The sequence below is a fragment of the Urocitellus parryii genome, unplaced genomic scaffold (genome assembly GCF_045843805.1).
Source record: "Urocitellus parryii isolate mUroPar1 unplaced genomic scaffold, mUroPar1.hap1 Scaffold_109, whole genome shotgun sequence".
Classification (NCBI taxonomy): Eukaryota; Metazoa; Chordata; class Mammalia; order Rodentia; family Sciuridae; genus Urocitellus; species Urocitellus parryii.
This window is the reverse complement of record NW_027551845.1, coordinates 318,176-344,015: the sequence shown is the minus strand read 5'-3', so window position 1 is coordinate 344,015 and position 25,840 is coordinate 318,176. Positions and strand designations below refer to the sequence as shown.

Genomic DNA, 25,840 nt, shown 5'->3' with positions numbered 1-25,840 from the left:
ACCAGATAACTGTCATCTGAGCCCAATTCCCCAGCAGTCTCTAAGGGAAAAGACCTGTAGTAACGTTAGCTGTTTGGATTGTTGGCTGCATTTCGGAACATACCATGAGGTTGTCACCTCTATTCCGTCAAAAAAAAAAAAAAAGTGCAAGTGGGGAAAGCTCAAGTCCACTCTCACCGGCCTCGCTTAACAATACAGTCACATCCTGCCTGCCTTGGGCCTGACACACTCCATTTCTCCGTCGCCATGACAGTCAGTGCACCCACTCTGCCAGAACTCAGCCACCCGCCTGCCAGAGCTGGGGTCCCTCCCTGGGAATGGGACCGTCACCTCCAGTAGCTTGGCTATGAGGGCTGCGTAGAGCATGGACAGGGGTCCCAGGAGCTCCGGGTCCCCCGGGGAAGCACAGTGGCAGGTACTGTGAGTCCATGGTGTAGGGACAGGTGAGCGGAAGTGATGCTTCCCTGCAGAACAGCACAGGACCCTGTCTTTCACTGTTTCCTACTTTGGGAGGACCCAGCGCAGGGGGCGCGTACTGGGAGTGAACTTTGCCTTCCTCCACAGGCGCTTTTTGCCCAAAGCACGTAAAATGCGTCATCAGAGAAAGCCACTGGGTGGACTGCAGTGAGCAGATGGAGGATGCCGAGGGGCGGGGCTGGGAGCGGAAAGAACCAACTGCAGAGCCCAGCGGGGGACAGCTCAAGGAGAGCCAAGCGGAAGAGTCCAAATGAAAGGACTCCAGAAGGAAAGACGCTCACCTGTCCCCGGATTACTGCTGTACATAGGTGTAATCTTAATATAATCTTCTATTTGTTCCTTCTGTTCTTTGTTCTTTTTCTTTTCTTTCTTTCTGTCTTCTTTTGCAGAAATACCACTATCGGTATGTTTTAGTGATTTCTCTATTGGCTTATTATTCCTCTATTGGCTATAACTCTGTTTTCTAATCTTAGTGCTTCAGAGTTTAGAATATACATCTTTAATTTGTCACAATCTACCTTCAGATGATACTATATTACTTCACATATTCAATAAGAACGTTACAATAGTTACTACCCTTCTGAGATTTATACTGTTGTCATGTATTTTACTTTACATGTTTTCTAAGTCCCATACTACACTGATATTTGTCTTTAAACAGTCAATGACTTTTTAAAATGTTCAAATAAGAAAAATTATTTTAAACATTTATGCACACAGTAACCATTTTCTTTACTCCTTTATTCCATTATTTCCATCTGCTGTCTTGGTGCAAGTGTAGGGTGAATTCTTTCAGCTTGTATGTAAGTACAAGTCTTCATTTTAGAAAGATATTTCACTGGGCACGATATTATCGGCCAACATTATTGCTCTTCAAATATATTAAAAGTATCACTCCACTATATTCTGTGTTTCATTCGGGGTACTTCTCTTGCTATGTCTTCAAGTTCACTAACAATTTCATTGCAATGCTTATTCTGGCATTAATCCCATCCACTGTATTTATCATATATTTTCAACTCTAGAAGTCTGATTTTCTTAAAATATATCTTCTATATCTCTTTTTACCTTTTTAACACACGAAATATAATAGTGATAACTTTAAAAAAAATGCCATTACCTCATTCTAACATCTCCGCCAGTTCTCAGTTGGCTTTGATTGGATGATTCTTCTCCTCATCATTGTGGATTGTATTTTTCTTGCTTCTTTGCATGCCTGGTAAGCTTTGATTCGATGCCATACATTACGAATTACTGTTCTTAATATTTTGTATACAGTTAAATTACTGGAAACAATTTGAGTCTCTTGGGTCTGAATATTTGTTAGGTATGACATAAATTGTAATAGTCAGTCCGAGGTAACACCCTTCTGATTATTCTACCCAACTTCCTTAGATAGTTTTTTCCAGGTGCTATTCTGGTCCCTGTGTTAGGACCTATTCCTTCTAATCACTTAAGATTGTTTCTCTGACTTGCTAAGCAGTTTCATCACACTTATGTGCTGATCAATACTCTGCTGAACACTCAGGGAGCCTTTCACAAATTTCCAGAATTGTCTCTCAATGTAGAAACCTTCTTTTGTTACTCCACCCTGTGAATTCTAGTCACTTTGGTTTTCCTGGAATCTCAGCACCATCTCTCAATTCATGGTATCCTCTGGTTCTGCCCGACTTCCCCTTCTTTGTCATGGCTTGGGAATCTCTTAACATAGTAAAAGCTGGGACAACTATAGAGCTCATAGCATTTGTTCCTTATGTTTCCAGAACCATTCTTTGTTGCTTGATCTTCAATGTTGCTTGATCTTCAAATTTTATGTTTGTGGGGTTTTTTCATATTTATTTTAGTTGTTTCAGTTGGGAAGGTGAAGCCAGTACCTATATAAACCTATCATAGCTAGATGTAAAAATCATTTGCTTTTCTTTTTCTTTTTATGGTGCTGGGGATTGAACACATGGCCTCTTATATGGTAGGCAAGTGCTCTACCACTGAGTTACATATCCCTTTTCTCATTTGCTTATTTTTTTAATAGCAGAATACATAATGAAATAAATTTTTAAAGTTAACTATAAAAGAGAGTAACATCAGGATAGACAGAACTGGGACAAAAGCTAGAGTTCTTTCAAAATCAGGCAGGAGAATCACAAGTTCAAAGCTAGCCTCAGCAACTTAGCAAGTCCCTATGCAACTTAGTGAGAACTATCTCTAAATAAATATAAAAAGGCAAGGTATGTGGCTCAGTGGATAGGAGCCCTGGGTTCAATCACCAGTACAAAAAAACAGAAACAACTTATTTTTACAAATTAACTTTGGCTCTTCTAAATATTTAAATAATTGTAAAATAAATTAAAAAATCTTAAAAAGTAATACCTAAATATTGAAAGCAAAAATGAAACAACCTGTGATATCAACTTGGTGACAAACCACAGAAATGAGTTATTTCAAACACACCTTAGTGGGATATAGCTTAAAGACAAGAGAATTTCATTTCATTTCAGGAATACATTTCTGAAAGTATTTTAAATAATATAAATATAGTCGTATGTTGCTTAATGATGGGAATAAATTCTGAAAAACACATCGTAGGCAATTTCAGTGTGCAAACATCATTGAGTATACTTATACAAACCTAGAAAATATAGCCATTTCCACACTTAGGTATTCATATATGGTATATTATTGCTTTGAGGATAAAAACCTATAAGATATTATTATACTGAATACTGTAGACAATTGTAACATTGTAAATGTTTATATATCTAAACATATCAAACACAGAAAAGATATTAAAAATACTAGGTGACAAGAATTTTTTAGCTCCATTATTATGCACTAATGACCAAAATGTCATTAAGTGGCACAATACTGTAAACAATTATATTGATGTCATTGAAAACTGGAACTCCAACATCAGAGAAAGAAAACACAAATCTAAGATAGATGAAGTGAAGTAAAATCTCTAGCATCCTGAATTTTCATGGGAATTATCTAAATGACATGATGAAAAACCCCCACATATTTCTGAGCTTTGTTCACTAAAAAGGCCTACAAATGACAGTCAATTTGAGCAATAAGCAATCCTAGTACTTGGAATGTAGCCTCTAAATATGACTTCTTATTGAAAGGAACCAAAGTTATTTTAGAGAAGTAGTTCCTTCAAGGTCTGGACAGGAAATGTTTAAGATGAACGTGGAACATCTCATACTTCAAAAGCAAGGGAAATAGGTAACAATGACCACTAGGTGGTGGCAAAGGGTCCCAGGAGCCAAGATAAAGAGGCTTCTACAAGGCAAAAGGGGGGGGGGAATGGAGCATCAGGTAAGAACAATTACTATTCCTAATTGGATTAAACACACCAAATATTTTTAAATGCATGATAATCATATTGACAAATAAAAGTTAAAAAGATTTCAAGCCCCTTTGTGTATCATTTGATAATGCTAGAAGAATACCTTACTATTCTGAATTGAACCTAAACCTGACTACCAATTTGCAAGAAATATAAAGCAACAGACAGAGGCTGAGGTTGTTAGCTCAGCACTTGCCTAGAATGCATGGAGCCCGAGGTTCAATCCCCAGCACCACCAAAAAAAAAAAAAAAGCAATAGAGAAAACAGGTTAAATTGTTGTACCAGGGGATGTCATTTATTCACCAAAACTATAATATATCCTAGAAGTCCCACAAACATATTTTTTCAATTATTGCAAAAAGTTACATATATATATATATTTGGTACCAGGGATTGAACTCAGGAGCACTTGATCACTGAGCCACATCCCTAGTCTCAACCCCATTGTGTATTTTATTTAGAGACAGGGTCTCACTGAGTTACTTAGCACCTCACTTTTGGCTTTGAACTCGTGATCCTCCTGTCTCAGCCTCCCGAGCCGCTAGGATTAAGGCATGTGCCACCATGCCCAGTCAAAATATATTTTTAAAGAGCTATTTTTCAGATAGAAAGCCACAAGGGACATGCAACTGTCACCCCTAAGAGCAGGAGAACAAATAGGTGAGCATTCTACCTGGAGGCACCCTCTAGACCTCAGTTTGGGAAGGAGAACCCAAATGGGGCATAACAGTCTCACTGTGCAGAGAGAGACCAGAGTTCCAGGAGATTAAGCAGCCAAAAATATGTAGAGAAAACTACCAGAAAGATGGGAGCCACAAGAAAAAGAGTTCCAGAAATCTGCATGGAGGTGGTCTTCAGTTTGGGGCTACATTCTAAGCAGTACCTGTGAGGGCCAAGAACAACTATAAGCTAACCAATCCCACAGTTGGCACTGAGCTGAGAGAAGTCTGGATTCCAGCTAGCCAGAGAGAGTTGACATACAAAAACAGTATGGTCAACAAGCTCATCAAGAAGTATTTGATCCAGGCATCATGGCACATGTCTGTAATCCCAGCAACTCAGAAGGTTGAGGCAGGGGCTGGGGATGTGGCTCAAGCGGTAGCGCGCTCGCCTGGCATGCGTGCGGCCCGGGTTCGATCCTCAGCACCACATACCAAAGATGTTGTGTCCGCCGAGAACTAAAAAATAAATATTAAAAATTATCTCTCTCTCTCTCTCTCTCCTCTCTCACTCTCTCTTTAAAACAAAAACAAAAAAAAAAAAAAGAAGGTTGAGGCAGGAGGATCCCAAGTTTGAGGCTGGCAACTTATCAAGGACCTAAGCAAGTTAGTGAGACCCTATCTCAAAAGAAAAAAAAGTTCACTCAGTATCATTAATTATCAGGAAATAAACTCACAAAGACATACCCACTAGAATGGCCCAAGTGCTAGTGAAGATGAAGTCAAGTGGAAGTCTCCTAAATTGCTGGTGGAAGTATAAAATGATTGTAGTCATTTTTAGCATGGCTTGACAGTATCACACAAGATAAAAACATACATTAAACGTAGGAGGCAATTGCACTCCTAGATATGAGTCCACTTATAGTGGCATATATATAAAATAGTACTGTAGGAAAAATGAATCTATAGTTAAAAAAAAAAAAACTTATCAGTGGTTGCCTGAAACAGGTGGTGAAGGAACTCACTGGGAAGGATCCCAAGGAAACCCCTTTTCTAGTGAAAAAACTGTTCTATATCTTGATTATGGTAGTTTTTATATGGGTATCTACATTTGTTAAAACTCAGAGTGTGCTTGCTTTGGCAGCACATATTCTAAAATTGGAACAATACAGAAAAAATTAGCATGGTCCCTGAGCAAGGATGACACCCACATTTGTGAAGCATTCCATAGTTTTGTGGAACCAACCCTTCAACAGATGAATGGATAAAGAAACTGTGGTACATATATGAAATGGAATATTACTTATAGCATTAAAAGAGAAAAAATTATGGCATCTGTGGGTGAATGGGAATATCAGGTTAAGGGAAGTAAGCCAATCCCAAAAACCAAAAGCTGTATGTTCTCTCTGAAAGTGGATGCTGACCCATAATGGGGGTGAGGTGTGTGGTAAGGGGCATGGAAAGAATGGAGGAACTTTGACTGGGCAGAGGGGAGGTAGGACAGGTGAGGGGGCATAGGGATAGGAAAGATGGTAGAATGAGATGAACCTGATTACCCGAGGTACATGTAGGACTACACATGTGTTGTGTACAACTAGGAAAAGTTTTGTTCCATTTATATTCAATGAATTGAAATGCATTCTGCTGTCATGTATAACCAATTAGAACAAATTAAAAAAAAACCTCACTGATATTGGCTATCAAGGAATTACTGTTAAGTTGGGTGATGGCCCGTGGGTTCATTATACTATTCTCTATGCTTTTCTTTAAAGCTTTTCTAATTAAATTTATTCTTTAACTAGTACATAGAAACAAACACTACAATTATTGAAGTAGGTAACATGACATTTTGATGCATGTATACACTATGTAACGTTTAAATCAGGTTAAATATATATCTACCTCCTCAAACATCATTTCTCTATGGTAAAACTTTCACAATCTTTTCTTCTAGTATTCTGAAATGGACAGTATGTTATGGTTACCTATAGTCCCCTACTATTCTCTCTGCTCTTATTTGAAAGTTTCCATGATAAAAATACTAAAAATAATTTTTAAATTAAGATATAACTTCAAATATTTAAAGGATTTCTATGTAGAAAAGAATTCAATTTTATAGAGAAAATCATGTGAAGGAAAATTTGGAGTCAATACAAGGATGAACTAGACAACAGAAGAACATATAGCCTTGTAAGAGAGTGACTCATGCTAGGAAATACTGGTGTACAGGCCTCATAACTACTCGTCAGGGCCACAGTAAAGAAAATTACAGCAATGAATGAGAAACTAGACTAGCTGACTTCCAAGGTTTCTTCTAACACTAAGATTCTACTAAGATTCCATTGATCAATGAATCTGATTGGTGCACATCTCCCAAACACATCAGAGCCTATTACTCTCCAGTCCTATCAGATATCATACTACTTGTTTAAGATTTTACATTGACTTGTTCATAATTTTTGCATATATTTGTTAAGTCCTTTTCTTAAGGCTTTCAAAAATCACAATCGTGCCTTATACCTGTTAGACTCTTTTAGTCCTCGCACAATGTCCTGTACATACTGGGCCATCAAAATGCCTTTTTGAAATCTCCTTTCAAATCAGTCTCCTAACATTGTGCCTCTCCTTTACCACTCACATCTATGTCTTACCTATCACCGTACAATCACTGACCATACCTGCACCACATTTGTGTCCCCCGACCTAGAACTAGAGGAGGGCTCTGTGCATACCTAAAAATATGAATAAAGTAATCCTTCCCATATCGTGAGGCTGTTAACTTTCCAAGTGATGCTGATTCATTCTGATAATCAAATTATGACTGTGGAAGACTGCTTTAATCACTGGAAATATCACTATTCTAACTGCCTGGCTTCTATATACCTCTTACTCAGGTGGCTGCCACCATCATGAACAAACATGGAGCCAACTGAAAAATGATTTGTTTCTCCCCACCACATCTTTTCCACCCTGGTGGTCTTTCCTCCCCAGGTATATTCATTGTCTTTATACCACCTTCTGACTGCCTACATGAGAATTAGGGGGTACGTGGGGGTAAAACCCTTCAAAATGCCAGACACCTCACCAGACACTTTACCTTGTCAAATCATTAAATTCTTATGATTGGAGTAAGCATTATCTACATTTTTCAGATGAGGAAAACTTTTTTCAAAAGTTTAGTTATTTGCCCAAACTTCTAAATGATAACCTTGGGATTTGAAACCAGATCTACCTGGCTACAAAATTTATACATTTTACAAGGAAAACAACATCATCATCTTTCTTACTCAAGCCTTGAAATAACACAATCTACAGGAAACAACTTCAGTTTAGGAGGATTACTGTCACAATGGCCCTAGGACCATCTTATCCTCCAACCTCTAAAAGCTTTCTCATTCCTATAATTAAATTCTAAAAGTCCAATATCAACAAATACCAATGGGGGGGAGGTAAGCCCTAAAATGCTTAGATAAGCTTCTAGACAGATTAAATGTCTTGTTTGGATCATGATTTTCTTTAGAAAGATCAGCCTTAAGTGACTCTAAGAAACAGATCTAACCTAATTCCTTTCATTCTTAAAACTTTCTAAGGATCCCCACTATTAATGGTCTAATGCTACTTTGGCTCATGACTTCCTTTAAGATTTGCTGGCCTCTCCAACAGACCATCCCCTTCCAACTTCACACTTTACAACACCAATTATTCACATTCTCCTGCCCTCCCCAAATATCCTTTTCTTGATGTTTCCATTTCTCTGAACACATTTCTTCTGACTACCAGCTTCCCCCTCCGTCTTCCACCCCAGCCTGTCTAATCAACAACAAACTACATGTCAGACTCCTGTTTGCCCTTTGCCAGTGCTTCAAACACATCTCAACTACTTTATGACCTTATTGATCACCCTTCCAACCATAATAAATGCATTTATGGACAATAATGTTCTACCATCAAATAAATACCTCTCTTTCTGCCATTATCTTACTGTGTTTCAAGTGAATGCTGTTATCTCCCTGCCAGAAAGAAAGGTTCTGAGGGGAAGAACCAAGTTTTTACAGGTATGCAAATGACCAGCCTTGGTAGACAGCAAATCTTCCTCATGTGCTAAACCAAGTAGCCATTTAAGCCACACCCCTATGGCTTTTGTTTCTGGAGCTATCTACTCAAAGGGTCAGGAGTCATTTTCATAAAGACATTTTAAGTTCTTCACTTCATGACCAGAAGCCACTTACAAACTAATAAATAATCAACATTCTAAATGAAGAAACTATGTCAAACTTACCATCTTAGACAAATAAAGCAAGAATGAATGTAACAAGAAAAGTATGCTGTCCAAAAGGGTGGCATCTGCTGGCTCTTCTACCTTTATCGCTAGTTGGTTTTCTGTATCAGCAGCATCAACAGGAGTACCTTCTGTTATAAGTAGCTCTAAAATTGAAAGGGGAAATGGCTATTTTATTTTATGTTATAGAATAAGAATTGTCTCTCTTCAGTTTCAATATTCATCGAGTGTTTCACTAAATATATGAGTCACAGTGCCTGGAATATGTGGCTCTCCTAAAGACAATTAACACAGAGAAGAAAACTTCAAAATCCTAATTAGAGCTGTCAGACCCTTCAATTATAAAATGAACAATCTCCAGTCTACTCTCCACTACTTCCATGGCCATACAACTGCTACCAGAACAATATTAACTCAAGGAAAAATTTTAAAACCAGAGATATGTAGACAGGGTCACATTCAACAAACATGGATTTAGTGCTGGTGAAACTTTGTGTTTAAAATTTTAGGAAAGCTGAAAGAGAGGGAGTCTTGGTTTGCAGATTTGCAGGTGGAATGAGCCAAGGCTTAACACAGCATCTGGCACCTGGCAGAGATACTCAACAATTATGTATTGAATGGACAGATGACAGCTATTTAAAAAGAACACAGTAATACCAAGAGAGACTAAAGGGAATTGGGTACAGACCTGCATTGAGGCTCTGTGAATGAGGTAGAATTCCAGTTAGAACTGAGAGCTTGTAGGGGTGGAATTTCAGTATGAGTTACATGAGCCTGGGGTACGTTTGATTAAACAGCAGGAGTCCAACATGCAGTTATTAAGAAGTTGGACCAGTTGCTTCTAAGGTCTTTCTCAACCCTGAGATTCCATTCACTACTATTCTTTTAAGCTTTTGCCTAATTTTTTTTTTAGTTTTTTTTTTTTTTTGAGAGAGGAGAGAGAGAGAGAGAGAGAGAGAGAGAGAGAGAGAGAGAGAGAGAGAGAGAATTTTTTTCATATTTATTTTTTAGTTTTCGGCGGACACAACATCTTTGTTTGTATGTGGTGTTGAGGATCGAACCCGGGCCGCACGCTTGCCAGGCGAGCGCACTACAGCTTTAGCCACATCCCCAGCCATTTTTTTTAGTTTTTGATGGACCTTTATTTTATTTATTTGTATGCAGTGCTGAGAATCAAACCCAGTGCCTCACATGTTAGACAAGTGCTCTACCACTGAGCTATAACCCCAGGCCCTCCATTCACTATTGGTCTATGAATTTGACTGCTGGTGAAGTCTGCCCCATTGCCTCAGCATCTCAGCACCTGAGACACATTAAATGACATTTGGGAAGATTTTACCTATAGAGGTCATTGACATCACTTTGTGGTGGAACCTAAACATCTCCTGAACATCTGTCTCTTTTCCTTTAATATGAAGTTCGATGTCCACTTTTGGCTCTTCATCATTATCTGTCTTAGAGGTTTCCACAAAAAGACCATATTCTGCACTTTCAGGATAAATATAATCTGTTGCTGCTTGTGGTTTCTTCTTTTTTCTATCTGGGACTAAATCTTCCTCATCTTCTTCTTCTTCTTCTGAATAAGAATTCTCCAAATCCATCATATCTGTTTTCTCATCACCACCTGTGCCAATAAATAAAGTATCCTCCAAGGTTGTCAGTATATTTTTATCATCATCCTTGATGCCCGGGGGCAGAGTTACCTCAGCCTTATCTTCTCCATTTGAATTCTGCTCTTCACCTATTGAATATTTCTCCACTCCAAACTCCACTGTGAATTTCATGTCTTCTTCATTTATAAAGGTTAGTAACGGGGGCTCCCCAAAGCTTTCCTCATTCTCCTCTTCTTCCTTATCAAATGCATAATAATCAGCATTCAATTCCTCATCATCAAAATCATCTTCTAATGAAGTCACCAGTCTGGTCGTCTCACCATCAGACACAAGTGCATCAGCAGTAGAGCCAAATTTGGTTTTCAAGTCGAATGTCATTTCTTTTTTCAAAAGTTTATAAGCATCAGTCTTCTCCTGTTCGTTTGAGACCTGAGAAATGTTGCTGGTTTTGTTGCTTTCACTTTCTGGCACTTTCAATTTATCTGGTAGTATTTCTTCAAAAAGTTCAAATGAAGTTTGTTCACCCTGAGCATTATCTGTTTGACTATCTGCATGAGGATGGTTCTTCTGAGCCAAAAATTGTTCCTACCATCCATAGTGTTTTCTGAGAATGCACTTTCAATGCGCTCTGAGTTTTTCCCAACCCCCGCCTCAGTCAGTAGAGAAAAATAAAACGCTGGCAACAAGTAGGAGGGCGCCGGCAGAGACGGAGGGGACACACACAGGGTCCCGAGGCTCTGTCACTCCTGCACCCCACCCGTTGTCCTTCGAACCCCTAGCCCAGACCACAGGGCTGGGGACCAGGGGATCGGAGCCCCATGCAGCCCCAAAGAGCCACCGCAGAGACCCCGGGCCGCCCACCCGCCTGCTCACTCACTGGTGCATTCGTAGTCTGCACAGAGTTTGTGCTTCGAGCAGCGCCTGCCGGTGCTTGGGTCCGGGTGGCCCGGCACTCGCCAGGTGGGACAGAGCACGAACAGCCAGAAGAGCAGCCCAGGCACCGCAGCCATGTTGTGGTCACCTCAGTGAGCCCCTGATGCGGTGGAGTAGGCTGAGGCAGGCAGTGGCAGGCGGCGCTGGAGGGGGCTCAGGGGGCGGGTGGGTAGCGAGGCAGGGAGGGGTGGTGGGTAGCAAGGCGGGGAGGGGTGGCGCCTGGGAAGGCTTAAGCCTTTCCCGGGTGACACGTCAGCAGGGATATCTGGGGGTAGATGCACAGACTCTACTGGAGAACTCACAGAGCCAGAGCTCTGTCCTTCTCTAGTCAAGACCTTCTCCTCAACTGAAGACCTTCTCCTCTAGTCGCTGCCTTGGCAACTAGAACTCTCCTTCTCGTCCAATCACCTGCCTTTGCTTCTATGCCCTCACAAGTCATCACCCACCCATCCCCCCCCCACTCCGCCAACCGGTCCTTTCTGGCTTTCCTCAATGTCTCCTTTCTGGTCCATCCTGAACTAGCCCACTCCACTCCACCATGACTCCCATCCCCCATTCCTGGTCTGGTACCTCCTTTTCTGAACTACCAAATCCCACCCATGACTTGTCACAGCTAGTCTAGGGTTCCAGGCTCCCTCCCCTTCAAACTCCTTGAGGATCCTTGAAGCCCCACCCCAAGATCCCTCTGATTAGGAAAGGGGAAGGTGAATGGAACTGTGAGTGAGGGTGTAAACTGGAGACAGTGGCCTGCTTTTTTTTAAGGCGGGGACAGGTGGGGGCAGAGAGATGGACATTAGTCTTCCAGCTAAGATCTTGAGATTCTTATCTTTATCCATAAGGGAAGAAATTATTTAATTCAAAAGCATATTTTTAACTCTCATTTTGTGCTACCATTCATGCCAGACGCTGGACAAGGCCCTAGAATGGTGTTGGAGTGGATGAAAATCAAAAGACAAGATATCTGGTCCTGGTCGGAAAAAGTCCACAACTTAGTGGGAACCAACTGACAAAACCGATTGTCAGAGAAGAAAGCTACTAGCTAACGTTTCTTGAACGCTTTATGTCCAGTTGTTATTCTGAAGGTTTTATATATATCAATTCATTTAATCTTCATAACAATAGTACCTTACAGTAGTAGTAGGTCCTATTCAAATCCTTATTTTAGAGTAAATTGAGGCAGTCACACATCCAGTGAGTAATGAAGCTAAGTTTCAAGCCAAAGGAGTAGACTCCTTTTCATCACAACCTATCAACTAACAAGCAATTGTTGTACTTTCTGACAAGAGGAGCAAAATCTGATTTAAATCATAATATAGCTGAATTATTGATATGTACAGTTAACAGGGGGAAGGCACAAGCTAGCCAGCCCAAGGAAGAGTGTCTGCAATGCTCCCGTCCTGGGTGGAGCCATTCTCGTTTGTCTGTGACCAAGGGCTTGTCACTATAGTCTCTGCTAAGGTTATTCATCAACCTCCAACAATGAACCCATCAGTTGTTTCCCCAAATTAACTGAATCTTTAAAACTTAGAGAAAAGAATGTAGTCCACCATGCTCATAATGTTAAATAAAGAAAACGATGGAAAAAAGGTGTGCACAAACATTTGTCTACAGGGGCCATGAGAGGTCCCGGTTGGTCCAGTGTACTTCTGCGCTTTCTGGAGAACCAGTGGATCATAGAGAGAAACTGTCTGAGTCATTCTTCATTTCTTTTCTACCATGTATTTATTATAAAATGTATCTAGTAGGCATCTCTAACAACATGTTGAAAAAACTGAACTCATTTTTCTCTCAAAATCTGCTCCTTTCAGTCTTCCCTATCTCAGAAATAAGAATGACAATTTAATTCCCATTTTCCAGGTGCTCAAAGCCCAAAACTTACAAACCATCTTTGATCTCTTTTCTCTCACATTCCAACTCCAGTCCATTAGACAATATTATGTCTTTATTTTTATAATTTTATTGAGATATGGTTGACCTACAATAAATTGCACGTTTAAGGTGTACGATTTGATAAGTTTTGACATGAGTATACCCATGAGACTATCACCAAAATCAAAAGAGTCTTTCATCGTTCTTTGTAATCCCTCCCCTCTCCTTTTCTGGGCTGTCTCCAAACATCTCCTGTCATTATAGATTGTTTTGCATTTTCTAGAATTTGATATAAATTATACAACATTTTATTTATTTATTTTTATTTATTTATTTTTCTGACTTCCTTCTTTCCAAATAAGCATTTGAAACATGCCCCCAATCTGACCACTCCTCTGCATCTGCTAAGCCAATATACAGGCCAAACCCACATCATAAGTCACCTGAATGATTCCCTTAGCCTTCTTCTGTCCTTGCTTCTGCCCTCATTTCCCCCAATATCTATTGTACTGATGGCAACTAGAGTGATATTCTTAAATATAAATTTGATTGTGTCTCTCTGCTCAAAATCTTCCTATAGCTTCCCATTTCCAAATAAAAGGCAATGACTTTAGCCAGGCCTGGTTGTATTCATCTGTAATCCCAGCAGCTCAGGAGGCTGTCAGGAGGATCCTGAGTTCAAAGCCAGCCTCAGAAATGCAGTGAGTCCCTAAGTAACTCAGTGAGAGTTATCTCTAAATAAAGTATTTTAAAAAGGACTGTGGGTGTTGCTCAGTGTTTAAGTGCCCCTGGGGGTTCAATCTCTGGTATCAGGAAAAAAAGCCATGACTTTATTATGGACTGCCCTGGCTTATTATGGACTGCTCTTATTCAATGTGACTCCCCTCATCCTTTTCTCCCCATTTCCTAACATTCTTCTCTTGTCTGTTAGTTCCATTTAAATACACCAAGCCCACCCCTGCTTCAGAGCATTTACACTTGTAACTTTGCCTCAACCTTAACTCCCCAAATCATCTGACTAGCTAACTACCCCTTCACTTTATCATGTCTCTGTAACAGTGGCATTTCATGTGATAAAGGCCTTCCCTGGCCATCCTACACAAAATAGAGCCTCTTGCCATGACTATCAAGCCCATTACCCTGCCTTTCTTTCTCTTCAGACTTGCCTTTCCACTTTCGACTTCTCTTACCACTTTCCTTACATTTGTTTATCTACTTCACTGCTCTGAGCCAACCTCAAACACAATTTCCAACAGGAGCAGGAAATTAGTTGTTTTGTTCACTACTGTTACATCAGTGACTAGGGAAATGCCTAGAATGTATGAGAGAGTTAACAAATGATTTGTTGGGTAAACTCATGGTTCCAATGATATTATAAATATACTACACTATTAACCTAAACACCTATATTAACTATTAAGCCCCCATATATAAATAGTACTGAGAGGAAATAAGCTATGAGAACAAGGCATTTAAGGTCTACCTCTCAGCAGCATGCATCCTCAGCTCCAGGAATGTACCCCTGAATGTGTTTGTTGTTGAATGAAAACATACTTGTGTGGAGAGTAGTTGTTTGGTTACATGATACTGGAATATTTAAGTAGATCTTTTAAAACTAGCTTTAATTTTTTCTTATTTTTCTTATTATAGAATATGGTATGTTGTAGAATTTTTCTTATTGTAGAATAGAAATTAATGATAATTCATTGGTGGAAAAATCAGAATAGCAAAATGATCTAATTGCATATTATCTTCTTGATATTTACCTTGACTCATAATCAGATATACTTTTATATGCATAGTCAGTGCTTCCAGTTACTGAAGAACTAGCTTCTTATTTTGTAGAGTTTTCAATACTTTGATTTATCAGTATTATTTTTTAAACTTATTGCCTTAAAGACATATTAACTAGTCTGGTGGATAATGAGAAGAAAATTTCTCAACTGGCCACAATAAGGTAGTGGTAGTTCTTTCTATCAGGATACATACAATTAGTGGATGAATCAGCATTCACTTTTACTCATGGCATTTAAATTTGTGGCATTGATGTTTAACATGATGTTTAATATAAGGTTATATTAAAAACCTTCAGAAAAGGAACAGGATAGAATGTGGTGGTGATTGTTGGCATGGAGATAAATAATCTCAAGTGCATTATTCTTTAATACCTCAAAGGGAAATCTTACGGGGTAAGGGATGAGTAATGGTTAAAGGTAAATGTGACCAGTTTGGGTGGAGGGGACATAAAATTCTAAGATATGAAGGGTTCCTAATGTCAGAGTACAATCTAAATGAGACAAGAAAAACATATCTGAAACAAATAATTGGCAGCATAATAACATATACCATTGGAAACTTGTGAAGGCACTTGCCTAGGAGCATTCAGTAGGCCTAACGCTGCTGTTACCAGGAAGAACCTCATCTATTGTAAATGATGAGTCAGAAAATAGTGTTAAACATTTATGGAAGACTAAATCTCTCCAAGAGGGGCAACAGATTTACCCTCACATATAAAACATTGGAAAAAAGTGGACAAAATACAAACAACAGTTCTCAGATATTAGATAATAAGCAGCGTAAGAGTGACCTCTAAGATAAAGTTAAGCATGAGAGATGAGTGCTAGGATTATCCCAATTTACTCCCTGGAAAGAATTTTTTCAGGCCACATCCAGAGAAGGGAAACTCAAATAGAAAATCTCCTGAGTTGAAGAGATGGATTTTAAAGTCTGAAGAGACAGATGCAGCTAGAAGTCCCAGAGCAGAATAAAGGGGAGAGTAGGGAATTGCAGAGGGAGGGAGAGTGTGTACATGCACTAGCTCTCTAGACATCTATGGACGGTTCCCCTGAAGTCTGTGGCTATGTAACAATGGGCACACATGTAAGGCCAGAGAAAGAACCTTCAGAAAAGAACAGAATGGAAGGTGGTGGTGATTGTTGGCATGGAGATCAATTTTTGTAATCACCAGCTAGAATGGAAAATCTATAATAAAAGGGCATCAAGTAACATAGTCAGTAAAAGGGAAAAATTAGCCCAAGATTGAAGGTAACTCCAGTCTAGCAGAATCTTAAAAAGATAAAAATGCTTCCAAGATAGTTTAGAAAAAAAAAGCTATACACAGCTCAAGAATATTTAAACGAATACAAAATATCCAGTACTCAACAAGGTAAATTCACAATGTTTGGAATCCAATAAAAATGTATGAGGCATGCAAAGAGGTAGGAAAATATAACCCATGTTGAAAAGAAAATTAATAGAAATGATCATTAATTACACTGTGATAGAGTTATTATACAAGGACATTAATACAGTTGTATACCATATGTTCAAGATGCTATGGAAAAGAATAAGCATGTAAAGGAGAAAAAGAAGATATAAAAATGTCTGAATTAGATAAAACAGATAAAATTAGATAAAATCAGATAAAACAATGGCTAAGGTGAAAATTACACTGAATGAGATTAACAGCAAATTCGACATTGAAGAAGTCAATATCAGCAAACTGAATATGCAGTGATAAAGACTCCAAAATCAAACATGGAGAAAGAGACTGAACTGAACAGAGCATCAGTATGCACAGCTTCAACCAGTCCAACATATATATATGTATGTTATGGTAGTTCCTAAAAGAGGTGAGAAAAACACATTTGAATAAATAATAAATAAAAATGTTCTATATCTGATGAACACTCAGATTCAAAAAGCTCAATGAATAAGAAAAATGATAAAGATGACACAAATATACACTAAATGCTTAAAACCAGTGCTAAAAATTGAAAAGCATCTACAGAAAACAGACACCATTATGTACAAAGGAGTGAAAGTAAAATGTCAAAATTCATTCAAGAACCATGCAGAAAACAGTACATCAACATTTTCAAGTTCTGAAAGAAAAAAACACTGACATCCTAGAATTGCATTCCAAATGAAAATATATTTCAAAATGATGTAGTCTTTAATGCAAAAGAATTAAGTTAAACCCTACCCCACATAAAAATTACCTGAAAATGGACCACAGACATAAATGTAAGAACTCAAAATGGACCCCACACACACACACACACACACACACACACACACACACATATATATATATATATATATATATATATATATATATATATATATATACCAAAACTAAATGTAAGAAAGCATAGGTAAATCTTGGAGTAGACAATGACTTTGTAGTTAAGACACCAAAGGCCCAAGCACGAAAAGAAAAAAATAATAAAGTAATGAACTTCATCAAATTTAAAACTTTTAAAGGCTACCATCGAAGAAAGTGAAAACACAATCATAGAAGAAAATATTTACAATTCATGTAGTTAGAATATAACTACCTAGAATATACAAGCAATTCTTATTGTTCAATATGAAAAAAAATGGCAAGAAATTAGAATAGACATTTTTCCAAAGAAAATATGCAAAAGCAAATAAGCAAATGAAAGGATACCCAGCACCATTAGGGAAATGTACAACCTCAGTGAGATACTACTTCACATCTATTAAGATGGTTATAATCAAGAAGATAATAATAAGTTGGCAAGGATGTGGATCAATAGGAGCCCTCACACACTACTGGTAGGAATAGACTACAGACCTAAATGTAACAGCTAAACCTATACAACTTCTGGAAGAAAATATAAAAAGCTGCTTGGCAGAGACTTTTAAAATTAACTAGCTCTCTCTGCCTCATGCTCTCTTTTTTCTCTCTCCTCTCAGAAATAAATCAGACTTAAAAACTTTGTCTCATGCTGGGCGTGGTGGTACATACCTGTAATACCAGTTGCTCAAGAGGCTGAGACAGGGGGATTGCAAGTTCAAAGCCAGCCTCAGCAAAAGTGAGGCACTAAGCAACTCAGTGAGACCCTGTCTCTAAATAAAATACTAAATAGGACTGGGGATGTGGCTCAGTGGTGGTATGCCCCTGAGTTCAATCCCCAGTACCAAAAACAACAACAACAAACTTTGTCTATTCTATATTCATTGTTATGGAAATGGAAAGGTAAGCTGACAGACTAGGACACAGTATTGGCAAAACATATCTCTCTCAAGGGAATGATATCTAGGATATACAAATGATTCTTACAACTTATTAATAAGAAAAATCACCCAATTTGAAAAGATGGGCAGAAGATTTTTTTTTCTTCACCAAAGTAGATACAAATATGGTGAATGTGCACATGAAAGGATATCCAACGTAAGTTGAAATGTAAATCAAAACTGCAATGTTATTACACATACAGTAGGATGGACAAAATTTAAGACTGATCATAACAAATGTTGACAAAGATGAAGACTATGGTATCTCTCTTAGAACTGCAGACTATAACATGTAGTACAAACAATGGCACAAACTGTTAGAAAACTGTTTGGCAGTTGCTTTAAAAGTTAAATCACATCTGTCGAGATATTTACTCCAGAGAAATAAAAGCATACATCCACACTGAGACTTGTGCACAACTATTCATGGTGGTTTTATTTGTAATAGTCAAAAAATCCCCAATGTTGGACTGTGGGAACATGTCTGTCTTACATGCCTCAGAACCCTTATACTCATATTAACCATATAGTAGGCATTTGATTACTAACTTTTACATGAATGTAGAGACTGATTTTTTTTACTGTTAATAGAGCTTCTCTTTTATTAAATATAACAGACAAAAGAAAATCACGTATAGCACAATGAATTATCACAAAGTAAACATATCCACTGAACCCTAACCCAGGTCAAGAAACTGGACATCAAATGCACCTTCATGAGCCCTTTCTTATTGCTCCCCTAATTATTCCCTCCGCTCCCCCAGAGTTAGGCACTATTTTAACTTCTAATAACAAGGGTTAGTTTTGCCTGTTTTGTTACTTTATACACTGTAATCATACACATGTGATCTTTGGTATGTGGCTTTTTTTAGCTCCATATGTATTTTTATAAGATTTATCCAAGTTGTTGAATGTGAATGTACTTCTTATTTTCATTGCTTAATAATTTTCCACTGTATAAATATAACCTGGTTTACTTAAAAAAAAATCCCCAATGTATATCAATAGGAAAATAGATAATAAATTTTGGAAACATACTTAGCAAGAATAAAGAACTATTGATAATAGCAAAAACAGGGAGATTCTGAATGAAATAAACTAGACAAAAAGTAATATGCATTGAAAATTCTTTTTTTTTTTTGTACTCCCTAGTACAAATATCCAGGGGTGCTCTACTGCTGAGCTACTCCCTAGCCCATTTTATTTATTCATTTATTATTAATTTTTTTTTTGCTATCAGAGATGGAACTCTTGGGAACTCAACCACTGAGCCACATCCCCAGCCCTCTTTTGTATTTTATTTAGAGATAGGTCCCACTGAGTTACTCAGGGCCTCGTTAAGTTGCTAAGGTTGGCTTTGAAATCCCAATTCCCCTGTTTCACCATTCTGAGCTGATGGGATTACAGGTGTGTGCCACCAGTTTAGTTTTTATTTTGAAACAGAGTCTGGCTCAGTTCCCCACATTTACCTCAAACTTGTGATCCTCCAGCCTCAGCCTCCTGAATATCTGGGATTACAGACTCTGCCACCACCTTCCAGCAGATTCAGTTATATTTAAAGGTAGAAAGTTATAAACCAGGTGAATCCTAGTAAAGGTCTTAGTAAAAAAAAATAATAAAAATAAAAGCACTATGCTTGGTCACAATATGGTAAGTCAGAAAATGACAACAAATACCCATTTTCTGTCAGGTTGACCAGAACAGTATCATTTCTCAATGGATTTCAAAGGGTCTCCCTCCCTCCCTCCCTTCCTTCCTTCGAGTTTTGGCGCGTGTGTGTATGTGTGTGTGTGTGTACATCATCTTCTGTGCCAGTGTAAGAGGTTTAGGCAATGGATCAACCTTTACACCTGTGCCGAAGGACCCCAATCTGGGATCTATCTCCAAGGGTGGAGGTGACTCTAGATCCTCATTATAATCCCGAGAGTGGGAACTCCTAAAAAAATAAACAGGTCTTTCTTGGTAACACCAGTTTCCTCCTTGGTAAAAGTTAGTGTAGTGGGGGGGTGGAAAGGGCACTACCCTGCCACAAAATAAATGCTAAAATGTATTTTGGTACAAATTGTAAACACTAAAGAGTTAAAAGTAAGAGATGAGTCTTGGGATTTGAGCTAGACCTGGATAAGTACATAGGATTCAGATTCTAAAAAGAGAATAAAAGGCAAGTGAATTAAACAGCATAAGAAAGACTCAGCAGAAAGAAGTATGTTTAAAGGACAGTAAGGACACCTCATTTTGCTAAGAGGAAAGGATTCTATAAAGGATGACATATTTGTGTGCTTAGGTCAGATTATGAAATTCCTTGAAAATCAAGCATAAGGATTTAGACTTAATAGAATAAAAATGCAGAAAATATTAGACTTTAAGTAAAGGGATCATATAACTTAAGTGGAATTTAAACAAGTATCTTGCCCTTAAATCCAGGGAAGATGGAGGTTTAGGCTGGGCATGACCAGTAGGGCTGAGGCACTCCCCACAATTAAAAAGTCATGTTGAAGTGTACTGTACTAATGGAATTGAGTCATATACAAGGCAAGGTCTTCTGCCAGCATCTACTGTTTGTCTAGCCCTGAAATATTATTCCACTTTCAACTGTACAAAGAAAGAAACTCAAACATCTGAAATTGCCACTAATATATGGCATATATGAGTTCCTGTTTCTGGTTCTGCCTAATTTACCTTGGCATTCTTTTCACGGAGGTCAAATATTTGGTGTGTTGAAATAAATGCAGAACAGATGTTGGGGACTTGTGGCCTGCACATCTCAATTTCCACAGTGCACTGTTGGGCTTTATACATTTAGTTTTCAGAAATATAAATTACTTCCTTACTAGAACAGCAGCAGAAGTAAGGAATATAGCCAAAAAGATTGTAGTAAGAGTCAGAAGTCTAATTGTGTGACTATAGGGAAATCATTAACTTTTCTGAGTCTCAGATATTTCATCTATACAAATATGGGGTCAAAGTTAAAATTTTATAATTCACTTTTTAAGAAGAAAATGAGATAATATATGAAAGATTGCCCATTTATGTGGTTTAAATAATTAAACAGCAAAATCCTGGCGGTTACAGCCAATATAGACAATTGACAAAGCAACAAAAGTCTTGGCAATAAATGCTTTCATCACTAAGAAGACATTTTTAGATAGTGCATACTCTGGAAACTGTTCTCTTCTCACTGAAACAAAGTAAGGCTGATAACATCCTCCAAAAGTGTGCTTGGAAGATCACAAGCACCTCTTGGAGGAGACAGGGAGAGTGGAGGAGAAAATATGTTCTTCGGGATAACATATAGTCTACCAGAGCATACACTGAAGCAAAGCAAACCCTCCTGAATCTTCAGCATTTTAACTGATGCATGCAGTATAAAATTAGAAACAGGACCATAAACACTATTATGAAGACTATACTCAGTGGGGGACACTGAACAAATATATATGGGAAAGTAAGTTCTCTGTGATTAGCATGAAAGCTCAGTCTTACCCAAATCCAAATGAAATTTGAAATGGTTTGGAATACATAAGGAGGATCAGTGAATGACATCAAACGCAAATGATGAAATAGAGAATCTGAACATGATCTTTCTCTTATTTCTCACTGATCCCTTAGAACCACCAATAGAAATATAATATTAACTCTACATGTAAATTAAATTTTCTAGAAGTCATATTTTAAAAAGTAAGACAGATGAGCTTCATTTAATAATACATTTTACATAATTCAATATATTCAAAATGACATCCTTTTAACTTGTAATCATAATAAAAATATAACTGTTATTTTACATTCTTCATAATAAGTCTTTGATATCTGACTTATGGCACATCTCAGTTCAAACTGGGCACATTTAAAGACAGTCAAAGCATAAGAAATTAGGGATTGTAAATTAACACTAGGCCATATCATATACTTGCACTTATTTTAAAGAAAAGCCAAGTTTAATAGCATGTTTTAGGTTTTAAAATATTTTTGGCCAACCTCTCTTGGTACTTACTCAGAAGTGAGAAAAGATGATTGAAGGTATCTCAACATCCCTCTTTTTTTTCACTCAGTGGTTAGGATTTCTGTTGCAGTAGCTAGGGATTGCATTGTCATTTCAGATGAATGTCAAGTCTGTAATCAAAAAGTGTAAGTCATCATTAGGTTCCTACACTTGTCATTCTTTTATTATTTTTCATTGTTATCTTAAATATATTTACTTCTTGACAAACATAAAGAAATAAAGAATTATATTTAAATGGATAATAAAACAATTTGACTGCATAAAATCCCTTTTCGTTTTAGGTAGACCTACTGGTACAAACAAATCACTTGGGTGGTCTATTTTTCTTTGGTAACAGGGATTGAACTCAAGGGCTCTAGACCACTGAATCACATCTCCAGCCCTATTTTGTATTTTATTTAGAGATAAGGTCTCACTGAATTGTTTAGGGCCTTACTTTTGCTGAGGCTGGCTTTGAACTCACGATCCTCCTGCCTCAGCCTCCAGAGCCACTGGGATTACAGGCATGAAGCACTGCACCCGGCACCTGCTCTGTTCTCTTACTTAACTGCAACTGTGTTTTCCTTGTTAGATTACTTCTTTGCACCAGGGTTTCTTGATAGAACTCTATTGGTACTTTGGTTTGGACTATTCCTACTAGCTGAAGGTTATATACTATCTATGGGCCTGGCCAAAAAATGTTAGTAGTTTCCTCAGTCATGGTGAAACAACAACAAAATGCCCCCAGGCATTTCTAAACTTCTCTTGAAAAGACTAGTATCACTCTCCCAGTTTGAGAGTCACTGCTTGAAATGTTAGTTAAACTCTGATCATTTAACAAAGCACCTTTAGTTGTAAGTATCCTATATTTTGTAGTTTGCAAGTATTCTGTATTTTGTAATTTCTCTTATCAGCTAAAAAGAAAGGATTATAAAATCAACATTTAAGGCTGGGCTTCATGATGCACACTGTAATCCCAGTGGCTCTGGAGGCTGAGGCAGGAGGATCTTGAGTTCAAACTCACCATCAGCAATTTAGCAAGGCCTTAAGTAATTTATGGATTTCCTATCTCAAAATAAAAAAAATGTAAAAAAGGGCTGGTGATGTGGATCAGTGGTTAAGCACCTAGATTCAATCCCCTGTGCCCATCCTCCACAAATCAACATTTTAAAAACCAGAATCACTAAAACATCAAAGAAACTCAAAGGCCCTTGTAAACACAACTGAATTTGCTTCAAAGGTTTTTTTGCTTTTTGTTTTCCACTTCAAGTTAACACTACCTTTAAAAAAATCACATTTTTGAATTTATTTTTTCTGACCTCTAAGAGGGATCTTACATTTTTCTACTTTCCTTTCCAAGACTATTCCCTCTTTTGCACTGTGTAATCTTGAATTTAAATCTGAACTAGTTGCATTGTGTTAATAGTCAAATTATGATACAATTTGAATTATTGAAATGCATATGGAGGGGTTTCTTTTCTTATTTTTAGTGAAAACTCACGTTTTTAAAATTAGCACCTAGGGAACTATAGGTGGAGACTTTACATATTAGAGTCATCAGCATGATAATTGTAATTAAATAAACACAAATCAGTTCATGATAGCTGATTTCATTTACTATTATAATCAGCTTTCTCCTCTATAAAACAGCCCAATTAGTCCTAAATTGACATTCACTAATTGTATATTAGAGTTTCAAGGAAAACAATGAAGAGTTAGTGACTATCATAATGATTGAGATGTGTTTTGACATCAGTAATTATTATTATTTTTAAGATGGGGGTCTTGCTATGTCGCCTAACCTGATCTCCAACTCCTGGACTCAAGCAATCCTCCTGGCTTGGCCTTCTGAGTAGTTAGGACTACAAGTCACCAAACCAGCCCAGTAATTACTGTTTAGTAGATCTCTTTTTGGACACTAAAATCACTACTAATATGATTGTATATGTTTGAAATTGGTTTTATGAGCAACATACAGATTTGATGCAATTCCCATCAAAATACCCACAAATTGGTGTGAATATACTTTGTATACAACGAGAGATATGAAAAATTGTGCTCTATATATGTAATATGAATTGTAATGCATTCTGTTGTCATATAAATTTAAAATAATAATAATAATAATAATAATAATAATAATAATAAATATCATTTTTCCAGAAGTAGAAAAAACAGTCCTGAAATCCATTTGGAAGAATGAAATATTCAGAATAGCCAAAACAATTCTAAGTCAATAAAGCAAGCTGGAGGCATCATCACAATACCTGACTTCAAATTATACTACAAAGCTATTGAAATAACCACTGCATGGCTCTGTCATAAAACCAGATACATAGACCAATGGGAAAGAAGAGAAGACACGGAAAAAGATCCAACACAGTTAACAGTCATCTGATTCTTGACAAAGATGCCAAAAACACATTGGGAGAAAAGACAGGCTTTAAACAAATGGTGCCAGAAAAATTGATTACCCATATGTAGACAAATAAGACTAGACCCTGTACAAACTTGAAAGAGATCAAAAGCCCAGGAATTAGACCAGAAACTATGCAAATCCTTGGAAGAAAATATAGGTTTGAGACTCCAGCATATAGGTACAGGCAATGACTTTCTTATTAGAACTCCTAAAGCTCAGAAAATAATGACAAAAGTTAATAAACAGAATGGCATCAAATTAAAAAGCTTCTGCACACAAAGGAAACAATTGGTAACATGAAGAAAGAACCTATGGAATGGGAGAAAATATATTTGCTAACTACTCTTTTTTTCTTTTTTTAAAGAAAGCGAGAGAGAATTTTTTAATATTTATTTTTTAGTTTTCGGTGGACACAACATCTTTGTTTGTAATGTGGTACTGAGGATCGAACCTGGACTGCATGCATGCAAGGCGAGCGTGCTACCGCTTGAGCCACATCCCCAGCCCTGCTAACTACTCTTTTGACACAGGATTAATATCCAGACTATATAAGAAACTTTAAAAAACTTAACACCAAAACCTCAAATATCCTAGCTTAATTGGGCAAATGAATTAAACAGATACTTCTCAAAAGAAGAAATAAAAATGGACAACAAATCTATGAAAATGTTCAACATCAATAGCAATTAGGGAAATGCAAATCAAAACTACAGTGAGCTTTCATCTCACTCTAGTCAGAATAGCAGCCATCAAAAATATGAATGATATGGGGCTGGGGTTGTGGCTCAACAGCAGATTGCTTGTCTAGCACGTGCAAGGCCCTGGGTTCGATCCTCAGCACCACATTAAAAATAAATAAATAAAAATAAAGGTATTGTGTCCAACTACTTAAAAAAAGAATATGAACAATAATAAATGCTAGAGAGAATGTGGAGAAGGGACACTTTTTTCTCTGTTGATAGGATTGTAAATGAATATAACCACTATTGAAATCAGTATGGAGGTTCCTCAAATGACTAGGCAGGAAACCACCATATAACCCAGGTATACAACTACTCAATGTTTATCCTAAAGAATTAAAGTCATAATACTAGAGTAGTATATGCATACCCATGTTTATAGCAGCACAATTCACAGTTGCCAAACTTTGGAACCAAACTAGGTGCTTATCAAGGATGAATAAATAAAGAAAATGTGGCATATACACACAATGGAGCTT

General features: G+C 37.6%; 1 non-coding gene and 2 pseudogenes across 1 annotated transcript; 1 reads left to right on the top strand and 2 right to left on the bottom strand.

Moving 5' to 3' along the window:
* LOC144251569 (transport and Golgi organization protein 1 homolog) overlaps positions 1–25,840 on the bottom strand; it is a 92,532-nt pseudogene that overhangs the window by 20,600 nt on the left and 46,092 nt on the right.
* On the top strand, positions 5,612–5,718 carry LOC144251576 (U6 spliceosomal RNA). Its single transcript, XR_013342688.1, has one exon. It is a non-coding gene; the product is annotated as a U6 spliceosomal RNA (small nuclear RNA).
* On the bottom strand, positions 10,076–11,385 carry LOC144251570 (transport and Golgi organization protein 1 homolog; annotated as a pseudogene).